Source organism: Monodelphis domestica, chromosome 4, assembly GCF_027887165.1.
Source record: "Monodelphis domestica isolate mMonDom1 chromosome 4, mMonDom1.pri, whole genome shotgun sequence".
Lineage (NCBI taxonomy): Eukaryota > Metazoa > Chordata > Mammalia > Didelphimorphia > Didelphidae > Monodelphis > Monodelphis domestica.
The window spans coordinates 35,185,971-35,208,186 of record NC_077230.1 but is presented as its reverse complement, the minus strand read 5'-3'; the positions used below and the strand labels follow the sequence as shown (position 1 = coordinate 35,208,186).

Sequence of the window (22,216 nt, the reverse complement as noted above, 5' to 3'; positions counted from 1 at the left end):
TCCTGGACTATTGTATGCTGCGAGTAGTAAAGTTCATTATGTTGGATAGTTCTACAATGTTTCACTTTCAGTGTATATAATTCGATTGGTTCTGTTCATTTCACTCTGCTTCAGTTCATGGAGGTCTTTCCAGTTCATATAGAAATCAAGTAGGTCATCATTCCTTATAACACAATAGTATTCCATCACCAACATATACCACAATTTGTTTAGTCATTCCCTAATTGAGGAACATGCCCTCATTTTCCAATTTTTGCCACCACAAAGAGCTCAGCTATGAATATTTTGTATACGCATTTTTCCTTATTATCTCTTTGGAGTACAAACTCAGCAATGGTATTGCTGGATCAAAGGATCAAATGTGTTCTTTTAAAGCCCTTTGCTCATAATTCCAAATTTCCCTCCAGAATGCTTGTATTAATTCACAACTCCACTAGCAATGCATTAGTGTCCCAATTCTGCCATATCCCCTTCAACATTTATTATTTTCCTTCATTGTCATATTGGCCCATCTGTGGCTCTCATGTTCTTTTTTTGCTCAGTAACACAGGCACAGTAAATCAAGACATACACATGCAATCTCTCCTCTTATTTTGCCAACAACCGACAGTGGTATTCCTTGGTAAACTTTTACCATTTTACCTACCTGTTATTTTTTAAATATTGTACAGCCCCTTCAGAGACCCCTTCTGGCATAGAGGGAAAATTATCCTAATATGTTATCACTTCCTACCTGCATCAGCCCATAACAATTCAACTTGCACTTTTCTCTAGGTTAAGTGTACTTCAATACTCTGTGCCATAATTTTAGAAAATTTTCAGCCAACAATATTCTGAGGCCAAAAGTTGAATCAATTATCCTTTGTCCTTAGAACATCCAAATACAGAGAATTCAAATGTTTTAAGAGTTCTTAATTATTCCCCTTTCTTGAGAGAGGTTCTTGAATGATCTCTGGGAACAAAAAAGAGACTTCAAGGCCAAACAGTTGCCGCTATGGTACTTTTGATCCTTACTCAGGTAATTTTATTCCTATGCATACTGATTAATAATGATGACAGAATGTTAACTCCTCAATCCAAGGTAAATTATAGTTTTCTAATTCAAGAGAAAGCTCACTGTCTAGTAATTTAAATGGGGAAACAAACTTAAATCTTTGATAAATTTAACATAATGAAAATTTACCTCTTGATCAATTTCTTCCCACTTGTGCACATTCTTTACTTGTTTGTCATGTTTTTTAAAATGAAAGAAGTTCCACAGCTTGCATTCTTTGATATTGCTAGAATCATACAACATTTGAGAGGGAAATAATTATTAAAACACAAAATACATTCTACTATGACACAAAAAAGGATCTTAAATAGATGCACACTATAAAAATTTCATGAATTTCAATTCTGAAAAAAAGACAAAGCTACATGTTAAAAGAGTTTGGAGTTACACTTTTTGTAGGATACGTGCTATGTCAGCACATGTATTAGAGAAGGGGCAAGATCAAATTTGGTGCTATAGGTAAAAATATAAAACTAGATATGGAAGCCAGTTAAGTTAAATATGTGTGCATATGGCACAATATCATTTCTCTACTTCTTCCTCCTCCACATTAACCACAACTAATACATGATTTCTCTTGTAAGGAGCGAGGGGGTCACTGATTTAGATCTGAAGTAACGCTAGATGTCAACTTGTAATATTTTATAGATGGGAAGTCTGTAACCTATTGATCAGAAAATACTTGAATTTGAACACATGACTAGGTGATAAAACTCCAGTCTGAATGCAGATAACTCAGATTCCATGTCCTATACTTTTCCCACTAAGTTGTTATTATCAGACTCAAAAAGAAATGGATCTCTCTGGGTCACATCCATAAACTGTGAATTGGACACCTTTACTCTATGCCAGCACCCTTTTGAGGAAGATGTGAACAACTGAGAAAATTCATATAAATAATGAAGTTCTTTTGTAGAAAGGGGCAAAAAACATAGCAAACAGTAGCCAAAGAGGTAAATTCCAGGAGAAATAAAATGTTTTGTTTATTAAGAATATTGTTATCCATATATAAAAAGTACATCTCTTACCGGAACCAGGAAAATCTCTTTTTAGTCTTTCCCTCTGTAGGTTTTCCAGTGCTAATAATCTCTTCCTCCACTACTATTTCTTCTTCTTCTTTTTCTTTTTTTATTGGGGTCTCTAAGAAAAATAAATAATTCAATGAGTACAACAGTACACAAATATTTTACTAGGATTAGCAAGGGACAACAGCAATCTTTCATTGGTTACTATTGCTGACCAAGGCTTAGACATCTTATAAAGTGAAGAACCTACCTATGGTATTGCTTTTAGAGCCAGAAGCCATGAAGTCACCGCTGGGAAGGTAACTATCTGAATATCTTCTCTGTGCCTCATTTTTCACACCTACAAAATGAAGGGATTAAAGTGGGTGGTCTTTGAGGTTCCTTCTAAGACTGATGATCTAGGATAACTACCAAGAAAATACTAGTCCCGCTGCTAGGGCAGTTAAAAACAAATAAAGCTAGATTTAAGAAGACTTAAAAGGATGAGACAGTCAAAAATGTTGATTAATCAGTTGGCAGCGGTGGTGGTGATCCTTATGTCTGAAAAGTACCAGTGACATCACAGAGTAATATTTTAACTTGTGTATGAATTGGATTTAAGTGAGTTGCACAAAATTGTCAGCCTCACTCTTTCTTCCAGAGTCATCTAAATCCTGTGGCAAGACTAAAGTCTGGATGACTGACACTGAACCTAGATGATTGACACTGAACCTAAATTACTTTAGTGTCTTAGATGTCCAACCAAACTCTACGCACTCCACAGTGCTTACTTCAGCTACATTCATGGCTACTGAAGCAAATTTTCTCATCCACCTATTCCAGGAGGAGGTCTTCACAAGCCTGGAGTAGATATCAACCTAACTTAACCCATCTGTTCAGTTTTAACAGGCTGCTCCACATGCTACAGCTTCATGGAACCACAGATGAGAGCTGAGTGACAAGTAGACACCAAAGGTAGATAAGCAGCCCTGAAAAGTGTTCAGCAACCCTTCACACTAGAGGTTCTAATATTCTCTGAACAACAATCATATTAATTGTTGGTACTTGGCAGCCAAAAAAAAGTCAGCCCCTGAAGTACAGCATTCATTTTCCAACTGTTGCTCAATTCACCAGTATTCATTCTTCCAGATCTCAGATTCATAAGGCTGAACCAGATTTCCTTCTGTTAGCAATGACAGTGATACTCCAAATGTTCACAGTTTCACAATGCAAAAGGAATGAAAGTAATTGATGGTACCCAGGAAAAAGGTGTTTTCTAATGAACCATTTATACAAGTGATATTTATAGCCAAAATAGGAAACCTTCTCTATTTGCCAATAAATAAATTTATATGTATATGGCATATACATAGATGATAGACATAAACAAATTTTTGCCTAAAGAATAAATGGGTCAAAGAATGAATCATAGAAACAATCAATAATTTCATTAAAGAGAATGATTATAAGGAGACAACATATCAAAATTCATAGGATGTAGCCAAAGCAGTACTTAGAGGAAAATTCACATCTCTTATTGCTCATATCAGGTAAAGTAGAGAAAGAGCAGGTCATAAGCGAATTGGTGATACAACTAAAAATCCTAGAAAAGGACAAATTTAAAAATCCTCAATTAAACACCAAATTGGAAATCATGAAAATCAAGCAAGGGATGAATAGATTGAAAGTAAGAAAACCATAGAACTAATAAAATAAGACAAATAGTTTGTTTTATGAAAAAATAAAATAAATAAACCATCGGCATACTTGATTAAAAGGGAATTTTGATTTCATTAAATTAAAAAGGTTTTACACAAATAAAACAAATGTACTTAAGATTAGAAATGAAAAAACAAATTCTGAGGAAAAATTTATAACAAGTATTTGACAAAAGTCTCATTTCTTTATATATAGAGAACTGAGTCAAATTTATAATACACAACATTCCTCAATTGAGAAATGGTCAAAGGATTTGAATAGGCATTTCTCAGAAGAGATTAAAATTATACATAGCTATATTTTAAAAAATTCCAAATCACTATTGATGAGAGAAATGAAAATTAAGACAACTCTGAAAAATGATCTCATACCCTTCATATTAGCTAACATGACCAAAATGGAAAATGATAAATGTTTAAGGGGAGGTGTGAAAATTGTAACACTAATAAACTTCATTCGTAATAGTGTGAATCAATACAACCATTCTAGAGACTTATATGAAACAATACCCAAAGGTCTATACAACAATCTCACTAAAGGTTCAGGATCCCAAATGGATCAAAGATAGAATAAAAGGAATTAACTGTGCCAAAATATTATTATCAGCTCTTTTTATAGAGGCAAAGAATTGGAAACTGAGGGGTTGTCCATTATTTAGTGGTTGAATGATCAAGCTGTGGAATATGGTTGTAATGGATTACTATTATGCCATAAGGAACAATGAACAGGATGAATTCAGAAAAAGTGAGCAGAGCCACTATAACTAGAGACTATAACAGAAATATTATACAATGATCAACTGTGGAGGACTAAACCATTATCATAAAGCTTCCAAGGTAACACATGAAGAACATACTATCAATGGTCAAGGAAGCTACAAAAAAAAATCTGAGTGTAGATCAAAACTTGACATCTTCTACTATAATAGTTATATTATAAATTATAAGTTATATTATAAATCTTCATGAGATTGAATATATATGTTATATGTCTTTATCATGATGGAAACAATATGGAAATATGTATTACATGATAGTATTAGTGTAACCTATATCAGATTCTTCACCACCTCAGGGAAAGGGAGATGGGAGCATCTGAATTTTAAAATGTTGAAAGAAATGGCCAAAATTATTCCTATAAGTAATTGAATTAAAAAAAAAAGATTTTGTTGCAATGAGACCAACAGAATGTTGATAAACCAAAATGGATGTCATTAAAGTAGGATGGATAATAGACTCTAAACAAAACCATGTCCCAAGGATGTAATAAGAAATCATATAAAGATTGTTTTCAGTCTAAACATGATCATAGATATTAAAAAAAAACTTAGGTGGATAATAAGTTGATTTTATATGTCAGATGGATAGTAATAGGGAAAGAGGAACAAGATCTTTTTCTGTATTATTTCAAAAGAAGGGAAAACGAATAAATTATAAAAAAAGCATGAGAAAAATAAAATTGTACTGTAATCTTGTCTAAAAGCTTAAGTAATTTAGCAATAGTGTGGCCTGGATGTTGAGAAAATGAGTTTCCTATCACTGCATATTTTGAGGCAGAAGCTAAATGACATTCTGACATACATATAGGATAGATTTCTATATCAATTAAAAAGTTATAGTAGAATATTTCCAAGGTCCCTTATAGTTCAATCACCAAGAGAGGGATCACCAATAGGTGAGAAAGCCTTATAAAGCAGCTAGCATTCTCATTATTAGAGATATGAAGAGAAAGGAAATAGGGACCAGAGATTCAGTGAGTGATGGAAACATTTGTTCCAAATTTCTCTTTTCTATCAGAAAACTTTAGGGTCAAATGTTTTGAGCAAGGATATATGTCTTACCTGAATTGAAATCCCCTTGGGCTAATAATTGCCCTGGTGATAAATATTCATTTTTTATCTCTTTAGGCTTTATTTTAAATTGTCCTAGTAATAATTCTTCTTCTGGGGCCAATGGTAAAAATGTGCCTTCTTTATCTGATTCATCAGGTTTCTGTTCCATATTCACATTGTATGTGTTCATGTCTTTATATTTGTCTTGAAAAAAGTTAGCCTGAAATTTACCAAATTAACCAAAATAAATCTATTAATATTAAGTACACGTTATTCAATCCTTTTCCTCTCCAAGAGTCACAACCATCTCATATATAACTCATTTATTCCTGCTAGCCACTTATCTGACCTCTTTATTCTCAAATGAACCCCTTAAGATCTATTACATTCAAAAACATGCACAAATTCCATGACTAGTAGCTATTGTGTAAAACCAATCAGGATAGGACGAGAGATTTACATGAGATTAGAGACAGGGATAGGTTTGGGAACTGAGATGGGGACATGGATGGGAATGGGAAGAGGGAAAGAGATAGGCATGTAGATAGGAATGAGGTTAGGGATAGAATCCAAAGCTTAAAAGCTCTCCCAGCTAAGAATTGTGTTTTTCAAGGCAAGGTGACACCTTCACTGCCATTTAGTTGCAGGAAGCTGCCAAAAGCAGTAAGATGTTACTGACCTGGTGAGCTTCAGACATCCAGGATGGACATCAGGGGGACCACTTCAATACATATCACTTCCTAACACTACAAAATGAAGCTTCTCTTCCTGCATAGTTCTGTATATACAGGGGGAAAGACAGTTTCTGCTTCTAGGAGGATTGTAATTTACTAAAATGGACTCCAAGAGATGTTCAAAAACAAAGTCAGTGGAAATACCATAATAGGTGAGAAGTTACAGTAACAATCCCTTTTGCAAACTAGAAGAATGTTAGGGCAGGTCTGATGAGTAAGTAACCTGGCCTTAGATAGAGGTATAGATATCGACACATACAAACATACACATATATAAATAAATGTGTGCATGCATTTATGTGCATATATATGTATATACTGACACACAGATTTACATGTGTATAGAAAAAAGGAAAAATGATATTCACTACTAAGAGCTTCTTCCATGTCTGGTCTTCTGGTCCTCAGCTAAGCTCTGGGTATATAAGATTTATATGACTACAAAGATATAGATATAGATATATGCATATATATATATATATAATAAAAAATTTGTCATGGTACTCTGGGAATTAAGTATGGAACCCTCTGGTGTCAGAGTATGGAAGGTACTGGGTTTAGACTTTATCCAATAACAACAGGAAAGCCTTGATAATATGTGACCGAGACACTGGGTTTAATCCTCAAATACAAAAAGAATTTACTGATGTGATAGATGGCAGAACCAGTCTAACTAATCTTTGTGAAATCATTGCCAAATGGCTCTTGCTATCCATTCCATCCATTCTACCACTGAGACCCCAGGACTTCTGAACCATTCCATCTTGTGCTTCAGCTGAACCTTATTTTAAATGTTGTACTTTCCACTTAGAGTATCGAGTAAGAGTGTCTCAAGATCAGGAAATGTTTCATTTTTTCTATTTATAACTCCAGAGCTTAGCAGCATTTTGCACACATCCAGAGGTACTTCAATTAGTAGTTACAATGATAGCATAAAAGTAGGGGAAATCGATTGTAAGGCCTACATTCTAGCAGACTTCAGAGGCACATTCACAGAGAAAATAATAATAAAAAAAGCCTGGTGGGCCTTCTTCACTTCAGAAGGAAGAAAGTTACTGACTCACATCTTAAGACCTAAGAGTAGTTAATAGCTGCAACGAAGTGAGGGAAGCAAGGAAGAAGGATACCCCAGCCGATGATCCTTTCTCTTCATCAAGTAGACACAATTCATGGATTAGTAGTAGTAGTAGGCTGGGGTTCCCAAATGATTTCCATACTGGATTTTCTAAAGAGTGATAAGTAGAACGAGGCAGAGAGTAGTGATATGGGAGTTTTGGTCAATTCACCTTTCATAAAGCAGTCCTCTTAGGCCAAGTAGTTTTAGTAAGATTGAAAAGTTTTGTTTGGACTGATCAAAAGAATGGATGAATGAAATAGGAAGCATTTATTTCATGCATTATTATGGGCACCATTCTCACTGACTGCTTTGCTTTCCACCACTTTTATCACTGTGAACACAACTAACATTCAATAAAACTTGATTAATGGGGAGGAACTGTGCTGTCTTACCTGCTCAAAGATAGCTCGGAAGTCTTTTCTACATCCCTGATCTTCTTCTATTAATATTTTCAGTGCCCCAATAACAAATTTCAGGTTACTGTGGAAGAAAAGGTAGCAGTTTCATACAACTGGCAATCAAACCATCTTGGAATTAAAGAGATTTGGACTCAAGTTCTAGTTCTAGAACCTAGTTGTATGTTTCTACTAATTAGTTGTATTTACTTGGGCAAGTCACTTAGCCTTTCTGACCTTCCATTTACTATACTGATCAAATGTAAACCTTGAACTATGAGGCATCTTCCAATTAAATGACAGTCAAAAAAAAGTCAAAGGCTATGGAAACTAATGCACCTTTTTCAAGGGGGGAAATCAATCCTAAATGGTCCAAAATCACTAGTAACTAGAGAAATGTAAATTTAACCAGTTCTAAGCTGTTACTTCATACCAGATTGACAAAGATGATTACAACTAAAATGACAATTATTGGGGTATGAGAAACAAGAGTATTCGTGGTTGTGGAACTTTAGGTTTTTCTAGATATTCAAGAAAGTAATTTGGTCCTAGGCCTCATTAAACTGTCATTAAACTTTGAGCAATATCCCAAAGAAATTAAAAAATGCAAATGAAAAGATAGGACCCAAAGGTACCAAAACAATTATTGGATACTTCCTTTCTTATTCTGCAGAGGCAAGGAACTGGGGATTAATAGGATGTTTTGTTTTGTTTTGTTTTGTTTTTGTTTTGTTTTGTTTTGGTTTGGTTTGGTTTGGATTGGTTTTACTGGGAAATGGCTGAACAAATTATGCACAAAAAGAAATAATTTCCAGAATGGAACTAGAGTAACCTGGCCAGACTTCTATGAACTGATACAAAGAGAACAGAGCCAAACTATTATGAACCAGAAAAAAAATTATCATATTTGCATGAAGAAATTTGACACTATCATGAGGGTTTTTTCATATTCACACCATGAAGAAAAACAAATCTGAAAGATTTAAGAACTCTGATAATCAGACACAATTCCAGAGTAAACTCTAATTATTTAATGATCAATCACAATTTTAGAGGGTATAAAATGAGCAATGCTACAAATTACAATACAAATACAGATGAAAATCACCAAGAAATCTCTATTGTTTTGGTAGAATTAGATTAAACTGCAGAGTATAATTTATTATGCATGCACAGAAGCTCTTTTTGGCTTCCTGCTTTATACTTTAAGTAGGAATATATATTTGGTTCTCTACCTTTTAGTTCAACATTTTTAAAAATATATATGTATGTGTGACAAGGAAATCACTTTAAAAGACTGATATATATTAACTTAAGGTCGCCAAGGAATTCAGCTATGTAATTCATAAATGAAAACTCAAGTCAGCAGTCAACCTTTTATGGAGTTTAATTACAAACATGAGGAAGAAAGGTATTGAGAGAGAGAGAGAGAGAGAGAGAGAGAGAGAGAGAGAGAGAGAGAGAGAGAGAGAGAGAGAGAGAGAGAAAGGGGAGAGAAGGGAATAGGGCTTAAATACCCCCTCTGTTTAGGCTGAGCCAAAAGGCCCAAGCCCTTAGATAGCTAAGGCAAAGAAAAGAGATCAGTCCCTATCACTCATGTGACCAAATGGAGAAACAGTCTCAGAGGCCTCCACCTCCAGCCTCCTTCAGAGCAAGCCCTCCTCTCAGAGCATCCTCTCAGAGCAAAACTTCTCGAACCTCTCCCAGTCCTCAGACCTTGCTATCTTTAAGGAAACCATTCAACTTCCCTCCCCTCAGTTCTCACATCTACCAATCACTGTCCATGTCTTCCCTGTGCCAATGGTGGCTCTAGCTTAACCCAGGACCGCCCAGAGGTCTGCCCCTTTGCACATATCTGTTGAAGGTCATATTCTCAAATAATTAAATTTTGATCCTTTGCTGCAGCCCTTCGTAAATCCTGTTAGGACTGAGTAGGGTGGAGATTGTAAGTTCCAAGACCTGGTTCTGTCATTCCAAGTATCTCTATTGTATCAATTCTAAAATCAAACATGACTCAAAGAACTTTGTGTTCTATGCTTAAGCATAGGTCAAAGCCCTTTCCATTCTTCAGCAAAAGGTTTCTATCCTAAAGTAATCTTAAGTAGGTAGGAGAAGGACCCTCCCATGCCAAGGGGGATTCACATTCCAATAGACTATCAGTGGGAAATTTTTCAAGTATGAAATTTCCCAATGGTGGAATTTCCAACATTTATAAGTCTAAGAAATGTTAAGGTTTACAGTATGTATACATATATACTTTAAAAATCATTACAGAAATCTACTAGATATCTAAAGTAATTTCTGAAGACCTCTTAAAATTGAAATTGAAATTCTTAGCTCATTAAATTCTCTAAAGATTGTATACAAGTTGTAATCAGTTTTGATGAAGTCCATCCATCATTATCTATGTGACAAATGTGCACACCCCTAATGAGTTATGATTTTGCCACTGAAAAAGGTGTTTATGGGCTTTCACAATGATGTTCTTCAGTACAGTAAGAGGGGAAAGGTACAGATACAAAAATCAATATAATAGAATATATCTAAAAGACAAAAATATTAGCTTAAAATGATTCAGTATATCAGAAAGATATTGATTAGATTAACATGAATTTACATAATAGGGAGTCAGTGAAACACTCTAAAATAACATTTTTAAATCTATTATTCTGCCTAACATTTTTTTGCTTATCCATTGCTCTCTCTAGACCTTTTTTGTCTTAATTCACAAAAAATATATTCTCATGAACAGTTAATTGGCTGAGTGGATAGAGAGATCCTGGAGATGAGAGGTCTTGCATTCAAATCTGTCCTCAGGTACTTCTTTGCTATGTGACCCTGGGCTGGTCATTTGACCCCAATGCCTAGCTCTTACTGCTCTTATGCTTTGGAACTGACACTTAGCTTCAATTATAGGACAGAAGCTAAAGTTTAAAAAAAACATTCTTTTTGTTTTTGTTTTTAATCTGTTCTATTTGCTTTACATCAAAGTTTATCAAGATGTTTCCAGATTTCTTCTATTCCTGATATTTACTTATTTTAATGCATTATATTATTTCATTCTATATATTTATGAGCCAGAAATGATTAGGCCATTCCTCATCAGGAAGATATTATCCAAAAAACCCACTGAATATAAATATTTTTTCAAAATTGAGTCTCCAATTTGGAAATCTTCCCAGTAAATGGAATCTAGAGGCAAAAGCATATTGTTATTTTATTATTAATCTTTCACTAAGTTTTGTCTAAAAAACCAGTAGTTTACATACTCAATAAAAGCTAATATATATACATATATATATATATAATATAAATATATATTATATATATATATATATAATATAAATATATATTATATATATATATATATATATATATATATATATATATATATATATATATATATATATATATATATATACCTGGCCATCCAGTACCATGGTTCTCTTGAAGTTGTACAAATACTTGCTTGTCCTCTCACAATAGTGATATCTCCAATTTTTTCCTTTAAATGGAGAAAATGTTTAGAAAGTGTAATTACAATATAGGCCTAAAGCTAAGAAATCTCAAGAACATGCTTAAAATAAACAAACAAAATCCACTCTCCTAATGTGCTAATGTTTAAAGATTTCATAATTGGATAGGAAAGAGGTTTTAAGGAGGCAGTAGTAAATACTTTTATACTTTTTGCAAAATGAAATATATACCAATATACCCATATACACACTTTGAAAGATTAAATATATACTTTGATCTTTCTTCCAAAGACATTATCATTATTAGAGGACAGATGGTCATTTCAAAATTATAGTAAAACATTTTAAAGAGTTTGCCAAAACATCTAGCTAAATAGCACAGAATAAAAAGCAAGAGCCTGCTTATGCATCAGCATAACAACATGAGCAACTAATTCAATCATAACTTCTTAAGCATCTAAAAAGTGCAAGCCCGTGTGTTGTCCTGGGGATATAAAGATAAAACATTCCTTCACCTCCAGCGGCTTACAAATTGGTAGACCAGCATTTTGGGGAAAGCCTTAGAGACAGGATACAGAAAGACATAAAATAAAAGATTGTTGGTCAGAGATTGTTGTGAAAAGGAATCTTAATGGAAATGTTAAAAACAAGAATAATAAAAGAGGTCTAAAATTAACAGGTCCTCAAACTGAACCTTCAAAATTAATAAAATTATTCAAGATTACTTGACAATAATTAAAAGTTCATAAAATATTCTACCATAAGTAAGTCCCAGAAGATAATTAACTCAGCAATCCAGGAGTTCAAAAACCCAAAAACAAAAATGAGAGAGGAAGGATTCTGTATTCTGGAAGGCCTGAGAAAAACTGGAAGTCAGGTGATACAGATGAAAGTTTGAATATGAAAGAGTATATAATTTACCATCATGAATTCAAGTTGCATATACAACCTTAATATCAACCAATATCCATACAGCATTCAAAATTAGAAAAACAACAGGAATGAGACATCTTAGACCTCTATTTGTGAGGCATATTGATGGTAAAAAACTAGGGGGTTAGTGATCATAATAAAAGAAAAAATAGAAATTTTGCACTACTAAGAAAGATTTAACATGAACAAAATCAATGCAACTAGAATAGAAGAGAAACCCCAAAGTCATCAAAGGCAGGAAATCAAGGGAATATGGATACACTCACATATTCTTTGTCTGAATACAAAGTGTCTGTTAATTTGGGAAGACCTGAACAAATGCTGTGATATATTATATAATGAGATATTATTAAGTTTTTGAAATTAACAATAAGAATTCTATGAGACATTAAAAAACCCCACATTAAATAATGTAAAGTAAGCAGAAACAGAAGGCTCTTTAAAACTAAGGTAAATTAAAGCAGCATTAAAATGTTGCCATCCTCTGACTAATTGTAATGGAAAATCTTAGTCTGGGACAAAAGCTAGAGATATAAAAATATACATACACATGCACACATATATATCTCCTTTGTTCAGAAAGGAGCAAAAACTATCAGATTCAGTTGTGTATTTATTGTTCAGTTTTGCTTAATTCATTCTCTATACTACAAATGATAATTCAGTGGTGAAGGTTGGAGTGCATCAGAGAAGATTAGAATGTAAATCTCAGAGACATTGATAAAATTGCATAAAAGAGCAACAATAAAAAAGTATGTAATAAATTAAGATGAAGTTACTCAAGAGTAGGAAAGGAAACTTTTTAAAGAACAAAATTTTTATTTTAATATTGTTATGATAAAAAAGAAAGAATTTTGAGTTTCTGCATTTTTTTATTTGGTTCACATAATACCTGTACTATGAGTGAATTCATAAAATATTTCTTCCTTTCCTCTGACAACTTGAGGCGTACTATAAGTTCTGACTTGACTTCAGGTGGTTCGCGGCCAATTTCAATCCTAGGTACAAAACATCCACATTTAATTTATGTACTTTGGATAAAGACATAGCCATGCAAAAAATGGAATGGGGAAATTCAGCTAAGCTTTCATTCTTACAAAAACAAAACAAAACAAAAAAATCTCTTCAGCTTCAAGGAGCATTATTTGGCAAGAAAATAAAAATTCATTAACTAAAAATGAATGCAAATGAAAATCAAGGGTTTGCTTGAGATGTGATAGAGTATTCAGAAAGGAAGGTGCAAATGAATCCTAAAACGTCTTGTGAACTGCTGAACAGAAAAAAAGAGGGTCATTTCCTAGCAAAAGAAGACAAAAAGAGAAATTATTTAAAAATGTTAATTAGGCTTTCTTTCTCCCCAATTTTTCTGTTTGAACACATTGCTTAGGAAATTTCCAAGTCAAAAACAATGATCTAGCAATCTCTGCATCTTAAAAGAAATATGGGAAAATTTACTTACTGTCCATTTTTTTAAAAGTAGAGACGATTTCTGCTTCATCCAATCCAATTAGATTGATGTCACCTATTTTAATAATCTGGTCAAATACACGGATACTGAAAAATAGAATTGCATAGTAATTAAAATTACATTGAAGATATTTATGACCTAAAAGCCCAATGCATGTGTATGATTAGAAGATATGGTACTAATTTAAGAGATAGACTTCAATGACTCATCATACCATTAGTATAATGGCTGCCACTTACAAATTTTTCAGTCACCACTTCTCTACAAATTAATCAGAAGATTTAGAGGGCTGGTATGTCTCAATAATTTCATCACCCTGCAGCCTGTCTGGGGATTCTTCCCTGGATTTTTTTTAAGTGGGCTTCAAGGATGATTAGTGTTCATAACTGGGTCTGTACTCCAAGCCTTTCCAGCTGGCTAAGTCTCAATAATGAAATGAGATTGAAAAAGGAAGGGACTTTGGCAGATCTTGGAAAACACAGTGAGAAGGATGCAAGAGAAATCATCCACAAACACAGATGCCCTCCTCCAAACAATTATCAGAGTATTATTTCAATTTTAATATTCTTCAGAAAGTCAATAGGATCTGCAGAAACTAAAACAAATGATTCTTCTGAGGTATCAGACAATGCCCCACTGACTGAAGACTGAGTAAGGAGACGATAATTCAGAAGGAAACTTCTAGTTGATACTTTTATTGTAGAGACCTTGGGTGATAATAAACAGATAAATGTCATCATAGAAACTGAGGAAAAGAAAACAACTTTGGGAGGTTAAGAGGAGAAAATTTCCACCATTTATTTGGGATATTCAGGATGGGCAGCTAATGAAATCAATTCTGTTACAATCTAGGAAGCAGGAAAAAATTCTAAAACCATCTGGGCTAAGTGAGTTGGGGATGAAGAAGTAATGAGCCTCAGGCTTAGAAACAGAAAGCCTGATGGCGTTTTTTGCTTTCAGTTCTATGTAACAAAGTGTCATCTCAGGAAGAATTCCATTTTAAAGTCCAAAATTACATCATGAGCAAGGACATAGAGGGTACCATTTGACCTCAGTTGCATAGTAAATTCTTACAAGGTTAAAGTTATGATTTGGCAACCTATTTGCATTTCTTATTTTTTTCCTTTCTCAAGGATTCACTTTGGGCAGTTTATAGTAATATTTTAAATGTATATTCCTACATTCCTATATCTAGGAAGCCCTCTCTCAATTCAGGAATTATTTTATTGTATAGTCAAATTTCAATAATCTCTGAAGATAGTTGCCAGTGTCTCATGGATACCATTTTTTCTAATACAACCAAAGTATCCCCCACACCCAGATTTTCTCACATTTATTTAGTATAGATCTTTTCTGCACACAATAGTAATTTGTTTGTTGCCTAGTCAATTCAGTTTTTCATTTCTCCAAATCAAGAACTATTTTCCCACTTTCTTTATATCCCTTCATGGAGAGCACAGGTTCTGGAATGGTATAGATTTATAAATACTTGTTAATTTGACCTGATTTGGAAATAGCTGGGCACATGTTTACAATGGGCTCATTATGGCAATTATTAAAGACCTTCTCAATGATCAAGAATAAAGTCATAGTTTACAGACCTAGTTGGAGTGGAATTATAGAATCTTTGTTTCCAAGCCAATTCCATTTCCTTACTAGCTTGGTCATGACAATATTTTTAAAGTTGATATTTCTGTATTTTTCAGAGATTTTATTTGTGTAGTCACTTTCCATGTTTACAATATTAACCCTTTTTAGAATGAAGTTAAATCCTCCCTACAAAGTCAATTCTTATAAAATTACAAAACCAAACTCACCATCCAAGTTTGTGAACTGCACCTCCTTCAATAATTTCAGTTATAAAAACCCCTGGTTCCTTTCCATCCTCATCTGCTGGATCAAAGAAGATACAAGTACAAAGCCCCAGTTCGTTGTCACCTATAAATACAAAAATAATAATAGTAATAATAATGAAAGCCTAAAACATCTGAAGCAACAGTAAGAATAAAATTTCCTCCCAGTACAGTTGGCCTGGTCACTCTAGCTTTGCACTGGAATGATCATCTTCCATCATATTATTTTTCACTAAACAAGGTCAAGAATATCAATGGAAATAATGAAAAATACTATGATGGAAGATGATCTAACCATACCAGATATCAAAGTGTATTATAAAAATTGTTATTGGAATTTGTTAAATTTGAATGAAATGTTATTAAAAAAACATGCATTTTTTCTCTCTTTCAAGATCACAGAACCCCAAAGTTTATTTATGGATCATTTGTGGGTTCATATATTCACAATAAAAGACAACTTATATAAAAAGTCGTCTCAAAGCATTTCTAATTTTCCCAACAGTTTAAAAAATAATTCCTAATTCTAGCACAGTCTAAGGACTTTGAGTTTATCAAAGGTACATTTTACAAGGTCCTTTTTTATTCAGCATTTTCTACACCTAATCTGTTCCTCTAATTGACCATTGATCCTTCTTGTTTTGTCAGTCAGTTGTATCTGACTCTTTATGACTTGAGTTGGAATTTTCCTAGTGAAGCTAATGTAGTAGTGTTCCAGTTTCTTCTCCAGCTATCTCTTCATTACAGAAGAGGAAATTGGGGCAAACAGGGTTAAGTGACTTGTCCAGCATTTCACAACTAGCAATTGTCAGAGACACGTTTCTTTTTTTTTTTCTGTAAAGTCTTTATTTTTATGTGTTGTGAATAGTAATTTTTCTAGTATTCCAAAGGAAATAAATTTCACAGTTAGTAAAATATGCTTGTCTGGATCAATGAAATAAGATTACAAATGTTTTCCCAGAAGGAAATCCTGGAAATGAAAAAAATGTCAGACATGCTAACATTCTATGATTCAAATGTCTCCAACTTGATATTTCCAGGTACAAGAATGTGTCATTAATAATAATAATAATAATAATAATAATAATAATAATAAATTTTAGTGTTTAGAAATTCTAATACAATTTCAGAATTTCTTTTATTAGCAGCCTGTGCCTCATTTCTCTATGGGAAAATAGCATCTCAAAATAGGTTTTCCAAAGTCTGCATCACACATTGTCAACATTTTGATTTTAAGTTCATGAGGACTACTATATTTTTTCACCCTTTAACAACCTTCTTCCATTGTTAAAAATGGAATATATAAATATGACCAGTTTCCTTGGTCTTCTAATTTCTTTTGCTCATTTAGCCCCATTGGACTATTTAAAGGCGTTAACTAGGTAGATGTGACCTGGCAAATAAAACTCCCCAATTTTTGAAATTGATAAGGAAGTAAAACAACCTTATTTAAGTACTTTATGGAACAATGCTTGTCAATGATTTTGAAGGAATTTTAACTGATTTTTAAGAAATGAAGGCATGGAAACTTAGCTTACATAGGGAACCAAGAGAAGATAATAGTTCTTTTTTGGCCACTGTCACATTTATTTGTGTGATATGACAATGGCTTAAAGACAGCTCTCACGATAATTATTTTGAAATTCTTTAAAAATGAAATTTATATTTAAACAAATACCATAACCTTGGTAACAGAACAAAGCTAATGGCATGTTTTTCATTTTAGCTACTTAATTTTGGGGCTACAGAAATTTCCTTTAATCACATTCCATTCTGAAGTTAATTCCTCAAAAACCATTTACTTTAAAAAACCAATAGATTCTTTTGAAATACCTGTTAATAGTGCATATATGTATACATATAGACATGTTAATTTCTTATTGCCTTTTTTGGGCAATTGACACATTTAATAAGCTGAAGTTGATGATTTTGAGGGGAACTGTTAAAAGCACATATAAAATTAATTTTCTTCTTCTGTAACGTCCAATTCATCATCCTCTTCATCGTCATCTTGGTGATCTTTTCTTATCCGAGTGGTAGGAATCTGCTGTCCTGATCCGGATATACACTTGATAGAAATAGATTTCTGAAGAGGAGATTTTGAATTTGCTCGAACAATATCTAAACAAGTTGAATAGTCAGGTGGATAGAGAGAGCTCTGAAAAATCTCTAGATCTTCTTCTTCATCAATCTTCTGTATATTTTGGTAGGCAGCAGTGTAGACTTCTAAAGCTTTACCATGGAACAGCATTTCAATAGTTATAAATTCTGAAAATATATTCTTTATGTCCTTTATTTTTTGCTTTTCAAAATTGTCAATTGTTTCTTCCAGGTGCCGACTTGTTCTGGTGGCATCCATTGTAGCTCTCTGTAATTCTGTTTCTGCCTTTTTATCAACTAAATGACAAAATAATTTTTTCTTCAAAATTGAAAGGATACTATGACATGCCGATCTGATGGATTCCGTTGATGCGTCCTTTCTAGTTGAGTTAACTGCTTAGCTTCTCGACTCTTTGCTGTTAAAGTTGCTTTGAGATCATCCCGTTTCATTTTCACAATAGTTCCATAACTTTTCAAAGTTCAACTACTTTGGCTTCAAGTCTTTCAACCTCAGCTTGCCTATAATCCTGAAGTTTGGTAAACTCATCAGCAAAGTCCTTCAGGCCGTGCTTCAGGTTGGGCGTCTCGGTGGCAGCATAAGCATTGATTTCATTCACCAGGAGGTTGGCTTGTCTGGAAGCCGGGCCGTTTTACGCACGTACGCCGCGAAGATCTGGCACAGCTCCCCAAAGTGCTTCTCCACGTTGGAGACCGCATCCTGCAGCTGTTTGGTCTGGGCGTCCCGGTTTTCCAGAGTCCGCCTCAGCATGTCCCCTCGAGAGCGTCCCGGGACCCTGGGTTGGAGCCCGCAACTGGGCCTGCGGTGGAGCCGCCGCGGCAGGAGCCGGGACGGAAGCCCCCAGAGACACGTTTCTTAAACTACTCTAAATAATTTAGACAATTTCTGCTTTGTAGACTATTTTGAGATGTGAAATAGCTAATATCTTTTCTTCCTTCTAAGCTTTGGATGCAGCAATATTTTCTTCTGATTTTAAGTCTTCCCGGGCACCAAAATATCTTTCTATGGTTAGGGTGTTTTGGTATTGTTGTTTGCTCATTTTCTGTAACTATGTAGAAAGAAGTATGTTCCAAGTTCTTTGTGCAGCTTCATTGAGAGTTCTTAGTGACCAATCTTTTTTTTTTTTTTAAATTCTTTCAACATTGTATAATGTAATGACAAGTGTGCTTAATACTCTCCTGGCCTGGGGTCAGATCAGTGAGTAACCATGTGAATTCTTTTCCATCTGGTAACTGTGACCAGGATCCCCTTGTCCTCTGAGGTTGCAAGCATTGGGATGTGCTAAGTGCTCCCAATAAGGTCCGCCACAACTGCTGCCTGGATCTGTGTATGGGCACTCCATCAAGGCAGCAAAAGGGCTGTGGCTGGGAGCTCTGGCAGCCCCTGTTGATGATTCAGGAGTGTCCAAGGACTCTTTAATTATCGGAACCTGCCTCGTTCTGTTGTTTTTGCACTCCTCTTCCATCAAAGTGGAATAGAACTTTCCTAATGGCTTTCTAAGTAGTTTTAAATAGAAAAATTATTTCACTCCATTTTTCTGTAGATTATGGTGCTCCAATATTTCTTTTTAGGCATTATATCATATTTTAATTTGGTAGATAGAGAACAGGTGAGTCTGTGTAGCTTCTCCACCATCTTAGTTCTGCCCTCCCTCCATCCCCCTTTTGTTTTGATGAATAGAATTCCAGGTATTTCACAGTCTCTATCATTTTTAAATAGAATGTCTTTATTTGTTCTTGCTAAGGCTTTAGGGAATAATATATAAAAATGCTAATGCTCTATGAAGATTTATTTATTATCCTGCATTTTCCTGGAGTTATTTTAATTCATTTTATTTGGCTTGATTGGGTTTTCTAAATAAACTATTATATTGTCTATAAAAGGTAACGATTTTATTCTTACTATGATTTTACAGATTATTCCTTAAATTTTTTGCCTTATTGCTATAACTCACCTTTCTGACACTATTTTAAAAGTTATGATATCAAAAATATTTATTTATATGATATCAAAAATATTTATCAGTTACACTCTTTAATCTTCATTTGGGAGTTATTCCTAATATTTTAATATTCTCTATATTTGATATTTATTGATATGAAAAACAAGCTTAATAAAAATAAAACTGATGAAGAATGGCATACATGTATGAAATAAGCAATTTTATAGTTAAAGCTTACCTTTGTCTATTTGACAAGAAAATAAATCGAGGTTCTGGACTCTTCTTTGCATCATTTTTTCACAGAGAAGATTAAAAGCTATAAACAAGGTTCTTGAACAAGAAAATTCTGATCTTTACTTGAATAAAAATAAAAATAATTTTTAAAGTGCATGGTCAACAAAATATAAATAATTTCAAAGTACAGTGGTGTATTAATTTTATTTGTAAAAATTAGTTTTCTTGATCAGTCTCTTGACATTAAATGATACCCCCTTAAAAATTCCTTTTATCTAAGTGTTCAGCCCCAATATACACAAGAGTAATATTTCATTTCAAAATGTATCTCATATGTTCAAATTTACTCCTGTATGTTCATTAAATTTGACGGGAAAAATTCAGCATTATATCTAATGGAAGGGGAGGAATTCTAAAGCTATATACAATTTTGCTATAGCCTAAAAAATGTTTATGGTAAGTGGTACAAGGCATATTGACTAACATTCTTTTCTTTATATTCTAAAACAATCCTTTAATATTAAATACATATTAATATTAATTAATGAAATTTAATCAGTATTTAAAATATAATAATTATTTATTATATTATATTATAATATATTATAATATATTATATTATATTATATTATATTATATTATATTATATTATATTATATTATATTATATTATATTATATTATATTATATTATATTATATTATATTATATTATATTAATTATATATTGTATTATAATAATTTAATTATTATATAATCAATTATTAACTGATTATCATTAACAATTGCTATGTATTAATAATTGGCATTGATCGACTATTAATTCATGATCATTAATTTATCGTTGATATTGATTACTTATAATCATTAATTATTATGAAGCAATTATTGATTAATTATCATTAATTCATAATCAGTTAATTGTTACTTACTTAATAATCAATACCAAAATATTATTGATTAATTATCATCAATTAGTAATTTTCACTAATTAATAATTATTATCAATCAATATTTAATAACTAATGGTTTATTATTTAAGAATTTAATAAAAATTATTTAAATTGATTTTAAAATTAAATTAAATTAATTTATAAATACATAAAATTAAATTTAAAAATAAATAATTTAATAAATAAAATATATTTATATATCAACAAAATCCATTTAAAAATAAATAAATTAAATAAATATACATGAACAAAACCACAATAATTTTATGATCAATAACTAATATTAATCAATTATTAATTAATAATAATTACTCCTTGGTGATCATTAATCAATTATTCATTAGTGACAATTACTAATTGATGATCATTAATTACTAATTGATATTAATTGAATTTCATCTTTATATTCAGACATTTATATTTATTTAAATGTAGTACATACATATAGATTGGTTTATGTTTCAAAATATTTATATAAAGATGAATTTCCATGATTTATCCCACTCCTTCTTTCCCCAATATTAATAGATTTGTTCACTAGATGACTGACCAAAATTGTGAAAATCATATGAGACAGAAAACATGAAATGATGTTTAAAAGTTAAAAAGAAAAAGAATTAAAATAAAAAAAAACACGTTAGGAGATATTGGTTATTATATATTTTCCCCCTGGAACCTGCTATATTATTTTAAAATATTTATAGATTCCTCAATAATCTTAAATTCCTTTGAAAATAGACAAAATCTCTGAGATCCCCTTTAGAATTCTGTTTATCAGTATTTTTTAAAAATGTATACATCAAAAATCACCAATTCCATATCAAAACATTCCACAACAAAAAGAAATCCCCAGCAACTACTCTAAAACAAATAATTCCACAATTTATCAAACTGCCACCCTTCTAATCCTTAACACATCCTACCTCCTTGGTTTCCTTTGCAGGAATGACCTCCCCAGTCTCCTCCCTTTATTTATAATCCTCCTGATACCTTGGTAACCTGACAGTTGTTCTATGTTCTATGATCTCTTATTGGCTGTTGAGTGTTTGGCCTTCTTAAGGGAACCACCAGTCATTTCTTTTGAATCAACTCTTCAGTTGCCTTGAAACTCAGAATGGTCAGCCAGCAGTCAAAAAGCAGCAGTAAAAGTTAACAGATATCTCAGCTTAGGCCTATAATCTTTCCATTTTACCACCTTTAAACATTTAATATTTAGACTTCTTTTTCTTTCTTGAGACTTACATAATTTTACTTCCTAAGTTTCAAAACAAGCTCCCCTAGCAACGAGTGTGTAAACAATTCCATTTATCAATCCAGTTAGCCAACAAGTATTTATGGTGGGCACCGAGCTTGAGAGAAACAACCAGCCCTCAAGGAGGATAATATG

At 32.7% G+C, this 22,216-nt stretch overlaps 1 pseudogene; it reads right to left on the bottom strand.

The window, feature by feature from the left end:
- Positions 1-16,083: 16,083 nt before the first annotated feature.
- LOC103099019 (CBY1-interacting BAR domain-containing protein 1-like) lies at positions 16,084-18,506 on the bottom strand (annotated as a pseudogene).
- Between the last annotated feature and the right edge of the window lie 3,710 nt (positions 18,507-22,216).